The sequence below is a fragment of the Melanerpes formicivorus genome, unplaced genomic scaffold, assembly GCF_026170545.1.
Source record: "Melanerpes formicivorus ecotype bairdi unplaced genomic scaffold, bMelFor1.0.p_v2 SCAF_16, whole genome shotgun sequence".
NCBI classification, from domain to species: Eukaryota; Metazoa; Chordata; class Aves; order Piciformes; family Picidae; genus Melanerpes; species Melanerpes formicivorus.
The window spans coordinates 6,761,427-6,774,857 of NW_027142368.1; positions in this window are offsets into that span (position 1 = coordinate 6,761,427).

Below are 13,431 nucleotides of genomic sequence, written 5' to 3' on the forward strand. Positions count from 1 at the left end.
TCTCATCCTGTTTGCTTTTCTTTTTCACACCAAATGGAATTACATATGCATCAGCAAGGGTTTTACATGTGCATGGCATCTAATTAAGAGTTGCTGTCACTTTAGGGATAAACTCAAGCCCTTCTCATTTGGAAGATCTAGCCTACTTGCACATACCTCATTAATAAAAGGCTGTTAACATACATGTCACAAAACAACAATTTCATGCAACTAAGAAAGAATTTGATATAGTTCTGTTCACTCCTTGAGTCTATTTGATATAACGGACACATGGAAATGCAATGAGAACAGACATGTATTTATGAAGTTGATATTATCCTTAATAATGGTAATACCTTTAGGCCTTATGTAGACTCCTGTTTTTCTGCACTATGAATAGGTTCCTGTAAATGGTGCTCGGAATAGGTGCTGTGCTAGGGCAACAAGAGTGATGGGAGACACTTAACAAATGACACATACATAGGCATTTGATCCCTGGCAAAGAGTGTAGTGCTAATTACCTCTGTTCCAGAAGCCACTATAAACTAAATTACAATAGATAAGGTATATGAACGTCAACATTGTTTTAAAAGTCTTTCTAAAATACTGTTGTTTCTTTTTCTTTGCTAAAAAGCAAGCAAAAACCTCTGTCAAAATAGACCTATGCATCTCTTCTTTCAAGACTGTTCTGGCAGAATCATCCTTTAAGTCTTTATACATAGCCTACGGACTTGAAATAAAACCCCACTAATACTGGAACAGCTGAAAGAATGATTGCAACAGCCTGTTACCAAACAGAAAGTGAGAAGCCGAAGAGTGATAATACTCAATAAAAAAGTCTAATCAGTAGCAAATAAGATATCCCACATAACATTAAACATGAGATTCCTAGTGACCCTACTAAGCCAATATCCAATGAGATGCAAATTAAGGGAGATAACCTTGTTAATAAAAAGCATTACTAGAAGCTGACAATGACTTTATTTGGGAAGAATGCTTAGTGAAGACATGCAGCAAAGTCTAAGAAGTACCCAAAGTGAGAGTGATGTCCCTGAGGAGCCAGGACATGGGCTGTTATGGAAACCAGTGTCTTAGGCAGGAGAACCTCTGTACCTAGACATGATCAGATTGGCACACATTCAGTTAGTGACTCCCAAGATAACCTTTCTACGGAAGGAAATCACATAGTTTTTTGCACTGCAAACTAAGGCCATTCCTGCCTGACAGTATTGTCACTGGAATCTGCCACATTGGGCTCTAACAGAGGTTTCTGATAACATGCTAATTGTTGTACAGCTTGTGGTGTAAATTCTAAGCCAAATTTAATTAATGCCTCTCTGCCTTGAAACAGAAATCAGTAGATTGATCAGGGTTGGATTCTTCCCCCGCATGGACTGTGCAAATTGGAAGTTCCAGATTTCGGAACTGAGAACCAAAATTGTCCCTTAGTAGTGACAAGTCCGAAGTCTATTTCAAGCTATGGTTTCTATCACCCTGATCAGTATTCTAATATTGCCATTTAAACAGCATCAAATAATTCACTAGCTATACTTATGCATTTATCATTTCCAAATTAATTAACCACACTTCAGTCTGGTCCACCACACCATCCAAAAGGTCATGGCCATGAACCACTTAACTTGCAAATAACATTCCTTGAATTTATGATCTAATACAAGCACAAGTAGGAAATTCTGTAAAAGTTCCATAATGTAAAATGTGCCTGAACAGAAAGTCTGGTTCAAAAAGTCTAATTAAAGAAGCTTTAATATTAAAGAATCATTTTAAAATGTGAGAAATGTCAATATGCCAGCCCATACAGTGTGGGGAGCAGGAGTAGAGTATGACATTATCTTTATCCTAAGTTGCATTATGTCTCTTATCCAGACTCTCCTAACACACTATTACAGAAATGGCTTGCACAGCACGTTCAGAAGTCTCAGTTTTTATCAGGAAACAATTCACTTTGGTCTTCCAAGCCCTGAACACTGTCACACAGTGATTTTTAAGCAAAACAGTCTGCAAATGAAACCTGAGCATTTTTGAACCAGAGGATTCAACACAAAACGTAATAATGCCACCAAAACCAGTCTCATAGAGCATGACAGAGATTTTTATTATAGATAATAGCACAGAGAGAGATTATAATAATAAAATATATAGTACTCTTACAGAAATTTATGCATTATAACGCCTTAAGTGACTTTAATTCACCTTTCCGCTCTTAAGTGCAATGATGATGTTTTTATGTTTATTTTGAAATTCAAAGTAAGTACCATGGGTGTTCTGCAGATTGTGCCTAAAATAGCATCTGGTTGGTAATTACTGTCTGAGACCTAAATTTAAAAAAAAATAAAATGACCACATTTATTGAATTATTTACGAAAAATGTACTTCTGTGGAGATCAGGGCTGCAAGCTGAGTCTTTTATCTCTTCTCCCCATAAAAGGACATGCAACTGCCAAATTGCTGATTGAGGGGTAAAATCAGGTATTTATCCTCTGTAGGTAGGTGGGATAAAAGCCAATTCAACCTATGTGCAGTGCTGAGCTTTGTAGGGTACCACCCATACCTCATCTGCATCTGTCATCACAAATTCAGTCTAGTGGCATAGTTTTTTTTTGCCCAGGCTTCCCAATTTCTACCTTCTCTAATATCAATCTTTTATTCCTGCAACTGGTCACACACATCTGACACTCATAAAACTTCTGAGTCCTATTCTTCATTATGATACACTTACTAAAGAAACAGGGCAGTAGAGTGGCAGCAAAAATTCACATAATCTTTGTACTGCTCAGAGCTGTGTTGGCAAACTCAGAGGACTGCTATGTATCTTAAGAGCCTAAAAAATATGTTCGATCTTTTCTTAATCTCCTTGCACCTACTGACACAATTTCTATGCCAAATGTGGTAGCTCAAAGCCAGCGTAATGCCAGGGATGCTCTGCAGAGAGTTAGCAAAGAACTCAGCGTTCCTTTTTGGGGAACTTGTGAAAAGAACCACCAGACTAGAGTAGGTGGAGGAAGCATTTATTCCTCTCTAATGGGTCTTTAAAGCCATCTCACCACTCTCAGTGTCCTAAATCTGCTGGGAAAGATGTGAGCAACCATTTTATACTCTCTTTTTTTTTTTTTTTTTCCTCCCCTTACTCTGCAATGTCTTAAATACAGATTATCTCTGAGACATACTTCTTTTGCTCCAGTATAAAGATTTCTTTACCTTTTTACTGATGGCCTAAGGAACGTATCCTGAGAGAGAACTATTATCCGGCTTCCCTTAGTGTCATACTTCTAAGTCCTACTTCTATTTTACTGCAATTAGACTGTGGCAAGAAACATGTGAAAAACCTTTCAACCAATTTCAACCTTCCAGACATTTCATTAATTCACTTTAGAAAATACTAGTTACTTTGTTTACTTGAAAAACAGAGTTTGGGAAGTCAGCTGGTCAACTTGTGTGGACATTCAACTACTAACCCATGTTATAGAGCTAAGGAAGAATAAAGGATAACGCTGTTGAAGTCACTAAATTTCTGTTGTCAGCTGGCAAATCTGTTTTATTGTCACAAAGCTACTTCAACAGAAACTAGAGACAAAAAAAAAATCTCTCTTTGAAATGTTTTTTCTAATCCATTTTACTACTTACATCAAATGTTCTCCAGCAATCTGCACAGATACTTGAAAAAAAACCCTCTCAACAACAGAAACACAAGCAGAAATTTACTTCTAAAAAGCATCAGTTAACTAACACTCACTTACAATGTATAGCCTGGCCCGTGCTAAAGAGAACTGACAATTTCATTTATAGCTATGTCCTCGTTTAGTAAAAGATTAAAAAGCTTCAGGACTATTTCAGACTTCACATGACCATTATTATTCAGTGCTTATGTTCTGAGAAGCATATCATGCTAGGCATTACAGAAATGCTTGACCTTTTCAGAGCACTAGCTGAAGGAGCAATGCACCAAACATCTGGAAAGAGAGTGATGTTTGGATAACACAAATAGACATTGGTTACTTACATGCACATGGATAAAATACCTAGACTATAATTTTAACTTTTATGGTACGGTCAAGAACCACTGGACTCTGGATCATTTTTGAGGGGCCAAGAATATGTGGGTATTGGCCTGCACCATCAGTGGGCATTTAATACTCATGAACCACAGATCCAGGATGCTTAGTCCTTTTAATCTGAGTGCCTCACCCAGAAGCTGATAACATGGCTGGGGTTGTGGTTGGTTTGGGTTTTTAAAAGTATGTCCATCACTTGTACTGCGCAGGAGTGTTTTATTTTCTTTTTCTTTTACTTTTTTTTCTCTCTAGATCTACAAATAGAAAGTTTCAGCTTGATACAATTCCATTTACTTCAGGATTTCCTGTACATTTGGACAAAGATCACTGAATAGGAAGCCACTGTGGAGAGTCCAAAGCTGGGCGCTCAGAACATCAGATTTCCTCTGAACTAATTTGTTTTTTCCAAATTCTGATGAATCCTTCAAGGATTGGCTATTAATAATAACAGTAATAATAGCAGTAACATTTCAGTGTGTGGCATCACTGAAGGGAACTAGCATTCTGGCAGAATGTACTAGGCACAACAACAGCAGGGACACAAAGTAATGCAGCATTTCAAGTAAGTACCAGAAATATAGACAACTCGGGGCTTTGCCATATTTCCTGTGGTTCATATTTAAGTATTAATCACAACTTTTATTTGTAAGGGAATCCTATAAACAAACTCTTTTTAATGTTATATTTTTAAATTACATTGATAATAAATCAATTTTCAACTTGGTGTCATGAGCAATGGACATCCTTATTTACTAACTGTGTAGGGGATTCTCAGCAAACCAACCCACTGAAGGTGACCTTCTACCATGTATCTTCATGTCATTCACCACAGCTCTGAAAAAAACCTTGTGCTATATATATGAAAGGCAAAGATTTGGGTTTTGTTGAACTGTATGAGTGAATTTCAGCATTATATTAGTCAAATGAATGCAATCTGACATGAGTGTTGTCTTTGGTACCTCACATTTTCTTTTGCTTCACCTAGTCTGGGCATTCTTCCTCTATGTCATGATTTCTATTGTGAAAATAAAAGCTAACTTCATTTTCCTTCAGCCAATAAAATGAAAAACACAGGACATATACCAGAAAATACTAAGAAAAATATTGTGTAGGTCAAATTCTAACATCCAATATAATCTTACTTCATTTATCTTTTTACAAATAATTTCCTCCTTCCTCTGCCTCCCTGAGGCTCCTTTGGTTACGTATACTTAGAAAACCTTCCCTGGGTATGTGCATTTCCCATCAGAAGAGTATTCCTCCTACAGACACATAGAATGTATTCAAAATCTGTCCCATGTGTTCTCTAGCAAAATGTATTTCAAAGGATCAGCAATTTTTCTCTCATCTTTTCATCAAGGAGTGACATTGCCTTTGTTCCTGCCTACTGCATCAGAAAAGGTCCCCCAGAATAACACCTTTATAGGATGAATTTAGCATGGCTCATTCATACAAATTCATATGAATGTGTTTGAAGCTGTAAGCCTTAAAAATAACCATGGAAATTATGATCAATGACAGATATTTCCAAGAGGAACAGCTGCAAGTCTGTTTCTGGTATTTCCTATCACTGAATTTGGAAATTAGATGTAAGTATCTAAGTTCAGGTCCAAACCTATTCATAAACGTTCTTAGGTATTTATACTGAGGTCAGACCCAGTGGGCATCAGCTGCTTGATAGTACTTCAACTGGAATCCCAAGAGATGGCTTTGCTTCTGTCAGGACAATTAGAAATCATCAAAATACTTAACAATCTGGTTTATTAGATAAATTTTAATATTATTTCCTAAATTAGCTGTTAATATTTGAACAAAGTCCATCAGTGTACAGTCAGTTAAATATGACTTCAGGAATTAATGTGAAAATAGTCAAGCTAAGTTACAGTTAAAATCACAGAATTATGGAGGCTGGAATCATCAAGCCTCTGACCTAACACCACCACATCAACTAGACCATGTCACGAAGTGCCACATCCAATCTTTCCTTAAACACCTCCAGGGATGGTGACTCTACCACTTCCCTGATTAATCCATTCCAGTGTCTAATTACCCTTTCTGTGAGGAAGTGCTTCCTAACATCCAACCTAAACCTCCCCTGGCACAGATTCATGCCATGCCCTCTTGTCTTATCACAAGTTGCCTGGGAGAAGAGCCCGACCCCCACCTTACTACAACCTCCCTTCAGGTAGTTGCAGAGTGTGATAGCGTTGCCCCGAGTCTCCTCTTCTCTAGGCCACTTAGCCCCAGCTCCCTCAGCCTCTCCTTGTAAGACTTTCCCTGGCTTGTAATTTTTCTGAACAACAATTTCTTCTGCTTCAAATTTTTTAACACATCATTGCATAACTATGTTCTTCTTTTCAGCATTATTCAGTTATTCAGCATCAAATGACAAATACAACATATGACAGTTATGAAGAATGCTATAATGAATGATCACTGTCAGCATTTCATTCAAACAGCCTCTTTGGAGTGAGGATGATGCAACACTTCACAATAGCATGCTAACTAGAGGTGAGTCAAGCCAGCCAGGCACAAAGTAGATTTTGTAATGATAGCAGGTATTAACTCACTATAGCCAGATATTATGAAGAAAATCTGAACTCCTGATCTGAATCAATGGCCCTACTCTTTTATAATTTCTTTGTAATGAAATGAAATGAAGTGGCTCAATAAGTGAAAGAACAAAAAAAAAACACATTATTAAATGAAAACTCTTTACACATAACCTGCCAAGCTACTGCATAGACACCACTGAAGGACCAGTAATTAATTCTCCTTACTAATAGTGTCCTCTTTTTATAAAACTCTTTATTTCCTTGACATTTCTGCTTCAGAAGCTCCCAGGTGAGGAAGAAAAATTGGTCTATCAGAATTCCTTTTAAAGAAAATCAGTTTTGACTGATTCAGTGTGCTTCCATTTTTGGTGTCCAGCTGGAAATATACGTAGGGGCAGAAATAAATCTAATTTCCAGTAAGGGCTTAGCATGAGTCCCTTTGCAACATGAGAATGTAGACACTCAGGGTTGCTCATCACTTCTGAGAATCTTGTCCCATCTAAGCACAACAAAATTAAAGGCATGATTTTAAAGAGCACCTGTTGCTCAAGACATTTTATATCTGTTTCTCTATATAATACATAAACAGCTATTCAAGAGATCACAAAAAAAAAGCTTTAAGCCTTGCTTATTTTTATAAGGCTTTGCTATTAAGGGATTCTATTTTGTTTCAGTGTCCTATCTCCTCACATGAAACTCAGAATGGTCTCCCTGCTTATCTTTTCTCTTCTACATTACTGACAGTCTTTTTAACATCAAACACCATTGTCAGAATAGCAATCAGTGTTCTCCTGAAACTCCACGGATTCAGCAGATACTCTTAAACCACATTACTCAAAGGCTTCTGCCCACAATTTCAAATAGATGTCTGCATTTGAAGAAAGCAAGTGTCATCTAAATCATGGCTGTGGTTCTTCATCATACGGAGTAAATTTTTACTTCAAATAATGAAACAGAAATCAAAGCAGCAAGAGAATTGGAAAGAAAGAAGAAGAAAAAAGACAACAGCAAGAGAGACTGAAAGAAGAGGAGAATGTGATGGAAAAAATGAGACAAGACTAGAATTAAAAGCAATGAGGTAGAAAAAATTCTGACAGCTTTAATGGGTTGTCAAAGATCTCCAGAGTCATATAAATATATATAGACATTAAAATAGAGCAAAGTATCTCAACTGTTATTTTTGGATTCCAAAATCAAACCACTCTGCCTAATAAATTAAAAATGGTGCTAATAAAATGCTGCTTTCGTTTCCTATCTGCAGCCTTACTGATTCCAAAGATGAACCTGCATCAAGATCTCTCCAGTCTCTTAGTCTCAGAAAATTTTCTTACCTTCTATGGTCTCTGATGGTAAGAAACAGTAAGAATGTTACACTTTCCATGTTTGGTTTTTTTTTATCCAATCAAGTTAATGAATTACTCCATTTATCTGTACTACATACAGCAAACATACCTGTCTGCACGTGCATGTGTGGCATCTGCCCATGATGGTGAGCAGGAAGAACAGGTTTTCTTAATATTATCCATTGTAATCAATATATATACAACCCCAAAGGAGAACATTACAGAAATGAAAAGTGCAAATCATTCACTGAGGACTCTGCTGTGGTCCTTAAACAGGATCACAGGGGTTGGAAGGGACCCAAAGAGATCATCAAGTCCAACCCCCCTGCCAGAGCAGGACCATACAGTTTAGCTCAGGTCACAGAGGAAGGCATCCAGACAGGCCTTGAAAGTCTCCAGAGAAGGAGACTCCACAACAGACTACTCCAGTGGTCTGTGACCGTTACAGTAAAGAAGCTCCCCCTTGTGTTGAGGTGGAACCTCCTGTGCTGCAGCTTACATCCATTGCTCCTTGTCCTATCACAGGGAGCAAGTAAGAAGAGCCTGTCCCCTCCCTGCTGACACCCAGCCCTCAGATATTTATAAACATTTATTAAATCCCCTCTAAGTCTTCTCTTCTCCAGACTAAAAAGCCCCAGGTCCCTCAGCCTCTCACCAAGCAGTGCTGCAGTCCCTTAATCATCCTCATAGCCTCTCCAGCAGATCCCTATCCCTTTTAAACTGGGGAGCACAAAACTGAATGCAGTACTCAAGATGAGGTCTCACCAGGGCAGAGTAGAGAAGGAGGAGAACCTCCTTCGATCTGCTGGACACACTCTTCTTAATACACCCCAGGATCCCATCAGCCTTTGCCACCAGGGCACATTGCTGTCCCATAGATAACTTGTTATCCACCAGGACTCCCAGGTCCATCTCCACAGGGCTGCTCTCCAGCAGATCACCTCCCAGCCTCTACTGATGCAGTTTATTACGCCTCCCTAGATGCAGGGACTCTGCACTTGTCCTCGTTGAACCTCATTTGGTTCCTCTTTGCCCAGCTCTCTACTCTGTCCAAGTCTCATTGAACGGTCTCAAAGCCTTCAGCTGTATCAGCCAAACCTTGACCTACATCAGGATGGTATTGCACCATCAAAGGAAATGTGGGATTGACAGTGTCTTCTAATACTTCAGGTCCTGCCTCACCAACCTGATCTCCTTATATGATCAGGTGACCTGCCTGGTGGATGTAGGGCAGGCTGTGGATGTAGTCTACCTGGACTTCAGCAAGGCCTTTGACACCATCCCCCATAGCAAACTCTTGGCCAAGCTGTCAGCCTGTGACTTGGACAGCAGCACTCTGCACTGGATTAGGTACTGGCTGGAGGGCCAAGCCCAGAGAGTGGTGGTAAATGGTGCCACATCCAGCTGGCAGCCAGTCACTAGTGGATCAGTGTTGGGCCTGATCCTGTTCAATATCTTTATTGATGAGCTGGACAAGGGGATTGAATCCATCATCAGTAAATTTGAAGATTACACCAAGTTGGGAGCAGGTGTTGATCTCTTAAAGAGTAGGAGGGTTCTGCAGAGGGACCTTGACAGGCTGGACAGATAGGCAGAGTCCAATGGCATGAGATTTAACACATCTAAGTGCCAGGTGCTACACACTGGCCACAACAACCCCATGCAGTGCTACAGTCTGGGCACAGAGAGGCTGGGGACAGTGGCTGGAGAGTGGCCAGGCAGAAAGGGACCTGGGGGTACTGGTTGACAGTAGGCTGAACATGAGCCAGCATTGTGCCCAGGTGGCCAAGAAGGCCAATAGCATGCTGGCCTGTGTCAGGAACAGTGTGGCCAGCAGGAGCAGGGAAGTCATTCTGCCCCTATACTCAGCACTGGCTAGGCCACACCCTGAGTACTGTGTCCAGTTCTGGGGCCCTCAGTTCAAGAAAGATGTTAAGTTGCTTGAACATGTCCAGAGAAAGGCAACAGAGCTGGTGAGGAGTCTGGAGCACAAGCCCTATGAGGAGAGGCTAAGGGAGCTGGAGAAGAGGAGGCTCAGGGGAGACCTTATTGCTCTCTACAACTACCTGAAGGGAGGTTGTATCCAGGTGGGGGTTGGTTTCTTCTCCCAGCACCAGAACAAGAGGACACATTCTCAGTCTGCACCAGGGGAAGTTTAGGCTTGAGGTGAGGAGAAAGTTCTTCACAGAAAGAACTTCCCATTGGTGGTGGAGTCACCGTCCCTGGAATTGTTCAGAATAAGACTGGATGAGGCACTTAGTGCCATGGTTTAGTTAATAAGAGGGTGTTGGGTGATAGGTTGGACTTGATCTCAAAGGTCTTTTTCAACCTGGTTAATTCTGTGATTCTGTGAGAATATATATTTCTCTGATTTTATTTGCTTCTACTATACAGAACAACCAAAATCATCCAGATTTAAGTGAGCAGATGATGTTTGTAATGAATAAAAAACCAATAGAAGTTATTTTCCACTGCCTTACCAGAGAAATTTAGCTTTAAAAGCAGTATCAGATAGAATTTAAATGGGAATTAATATATGTACCGAAGTACTGAAGCCATGCTAAAAATATGTCTACATTAGTCCTGTATCTATGTGTATTTGTACTCACATATACTCTGTATCATACTCAATATTGGGAAAAAAATGTATTAGAGAAGCTCTTTTTCCCCTGCAATTGTCAACTGTGAAAAGTGCTAAAAATACAGCCATATAAAGCAATCTGTTTCTGTGAGTTCTGTGTTTCCTTTCCACCCCCTTCCCTACAATTTTTTTTTTTTTTAATTAAGATCTTTTTACAGAAAATAGATTTTTGTTCTTATGATAATTTATTCCTAATGCTCCTTCCCTATCTTTGGTTGCAGTCCCTGTGTTACATGGCGTTTTATTGCTGCACCTGTGAATTGTATGGGTTAGCAACAATATACCTGAAGATCCGGTAGGAGGTTTTTTCCCAAGCTAACATCCAGATGTTACCACATCACTACATTTCTTTCATTAAGTTTCTATTATGGCTAACATTTACAAACCTCTTTGAAGTTATTAATGGCAATCATACATATTATCTCATCATGTTTATACCTCAACAAGAGACAGGAAAATGAATAAAATTATTAAGAAAAGAAATTGTACCCATTCATTTTCTATTTTTCCCTCTGTTTCTGCCTTTCACAATTCTCCCACAACTACTGCCTCGAAATTTAGTACTGTACTGAAAAACAGATCAATATAGCACTAGCCAATAAAATGAGAGATTTGGCATGTGAGATCTTATATTCTGGTGTTTGTATGAGTAAAACTTTCTGATTTTTGTATGTATTCAAGCTCTGTAAAAAAATTAAAGAACATCAATCTATGTTACACATTACTGATGCCATGGGTTTTGCTTTGGTTTGGTTTTAGCTTGACTTTGAGAATTTTAACAGTTAAGCACACCTTGACCTATAGGCAATTTATATAAAGATATTTAGACCATGAGTACTATAAAATTAGTGCTAATTAACTGTTTGCTTCAATTCAACATAAGTTTTTACATAGGAATAAAAGAGTTATATTCTTATTTAGGATAATTTTAATATATTTAATATCTCTAACCTAAATCTCATAATTTTATATTTAGATTACCGGTCAATGTTCATTGCTCCTTATGCCCTGCACATTCATGTTTTAACTCAAAACATCCTACTTGATACAAATCCTACTTTAAGATTTCCACTGACTTCAACTTTTGTTCATTTCAAACTAAGCCTAGAGGGCTCAATGCAGTGTAAGAATCATGCTCAAAATTCTTACTGAAGCAAACGTGTGTTTCTGAGGCTAGACTTTCACCAAGGGAATTAAAATCACTATTAGGAGATGATTATGCATTCTTTAATGTTTTTAATTTCTGGTTTATATAGTTTCATTTTTTTCCTTTTTCTTGGAAATATTCTGTATAATATAAGTGGAAAACCCCAGCATTTCTATAAATATAGAGTCCATTAGGATCACTAAAAATATCTAAAATGGATTTTACTGTTAATTCTGAAGGTAGATTATCTATTGTTATAGAGAACACTGAGAATGCATCAGAAAGCAGACAGATTTTTTTCTACCAGGTTCTCTGTCTGCAGAGATGAGTCTTTAGGAGTTAATATTATGGTTTTTACAATTACCCATCTGACAAATAGTGTGCAGTGCCCCTCTTCTCTTTGGGCTTTTTTAGGAGGCCCATAAGCTCCTAAAGCAGATCATACTTTAATTTTTTGATGAAGCAAAAACCTAAAACCTTAGCTCTGAATGCTGCTGATTTGAAAGCAGACTTTAGAGATGGAGATCAGATAAGGCATAGGAACAGACCAAATAGATCATCTAAGAGTGTCACACAGAGACTATTTTTTAGTATATATTTGTAATATTCCTAGAATATTAGGCCTCGTATCTTTGTTGATATTAAAAGCAAACACAAGTAAATTCTACCAAGGTTATTCATAATACGTTTTAGAAAGAGCAAAGCCACTGAGAATGGTACACATTCACTCTATAGTATGTTCTTGATTATTACTGCTATTAGAAAACATGAATCAAAAAATACTACAAAAAACACTGCAAAAGACATGATTTAAGCCAACACTTTGCCATCCTGTCAACTCTTTAACAAGTAGTCTGTGTTCAGTTTCATGGAAATGTACAGATTTACAACTGTGCTGTATGTGCAAATAAAAACCACAAGCAAGTTGATTAGCAGCTTCTATGGAAGTGTTGTAATCGAATGATACTCAGGTAAAGGCAATACATGCCTAGTTCTGCTTTTCACTATACTTCCCTAGGGCTAGCACAGACAATGGAATTTATTAGTACAAGCTAGAATATAGACTGGCAGTTCATTATCATCAAACTGATACTGATACATTACTCATTACTATTACACTGTTGGGGGAAGGGTGTTGTTTGTATATTTTCCATAAAAACAAATTACAAATTCCTTATGGATGTGATAATTACTGTATGATTACTCTGGGCCAACAAATTATACTCTCTAAGTTGCTTGGGAACAGCTTCCTCTACATTAAGTATCTGAAGTGTGTTATTTTTGGTCAAGGTCACACAGTAGTTTCGCTGTTCCCTGATTTATTAAAGATTAATTCAAACAATAGGAAATGTTCTGAAAAATATTCCTCACTGCTGCATCTAAACAATACCACATCAATACCAGTAGGATTAGTCATCAACATCCTGGTCTCATATTTCTGAAGTAGAGGGTGAAGAAGGCAGAATGGGACACTGAGAGGGCAGACTTCAATCTGATAAAGCATTTAAATAAGTGTTTACATTGAAGCCTGTCATTAAGTGGAGTTTTACTCACACAAACTTTAAACTAAAAACACTGAAGGAAACAAAAATAAAAATCTCTACTAAAGCAAGCATTTTAAAATTAAAAAAAAAAAAAACAACAGAAGAAAAGAGAATTTTTTGAGAAGTTCCATAAAACTTTAGAGCTAGGT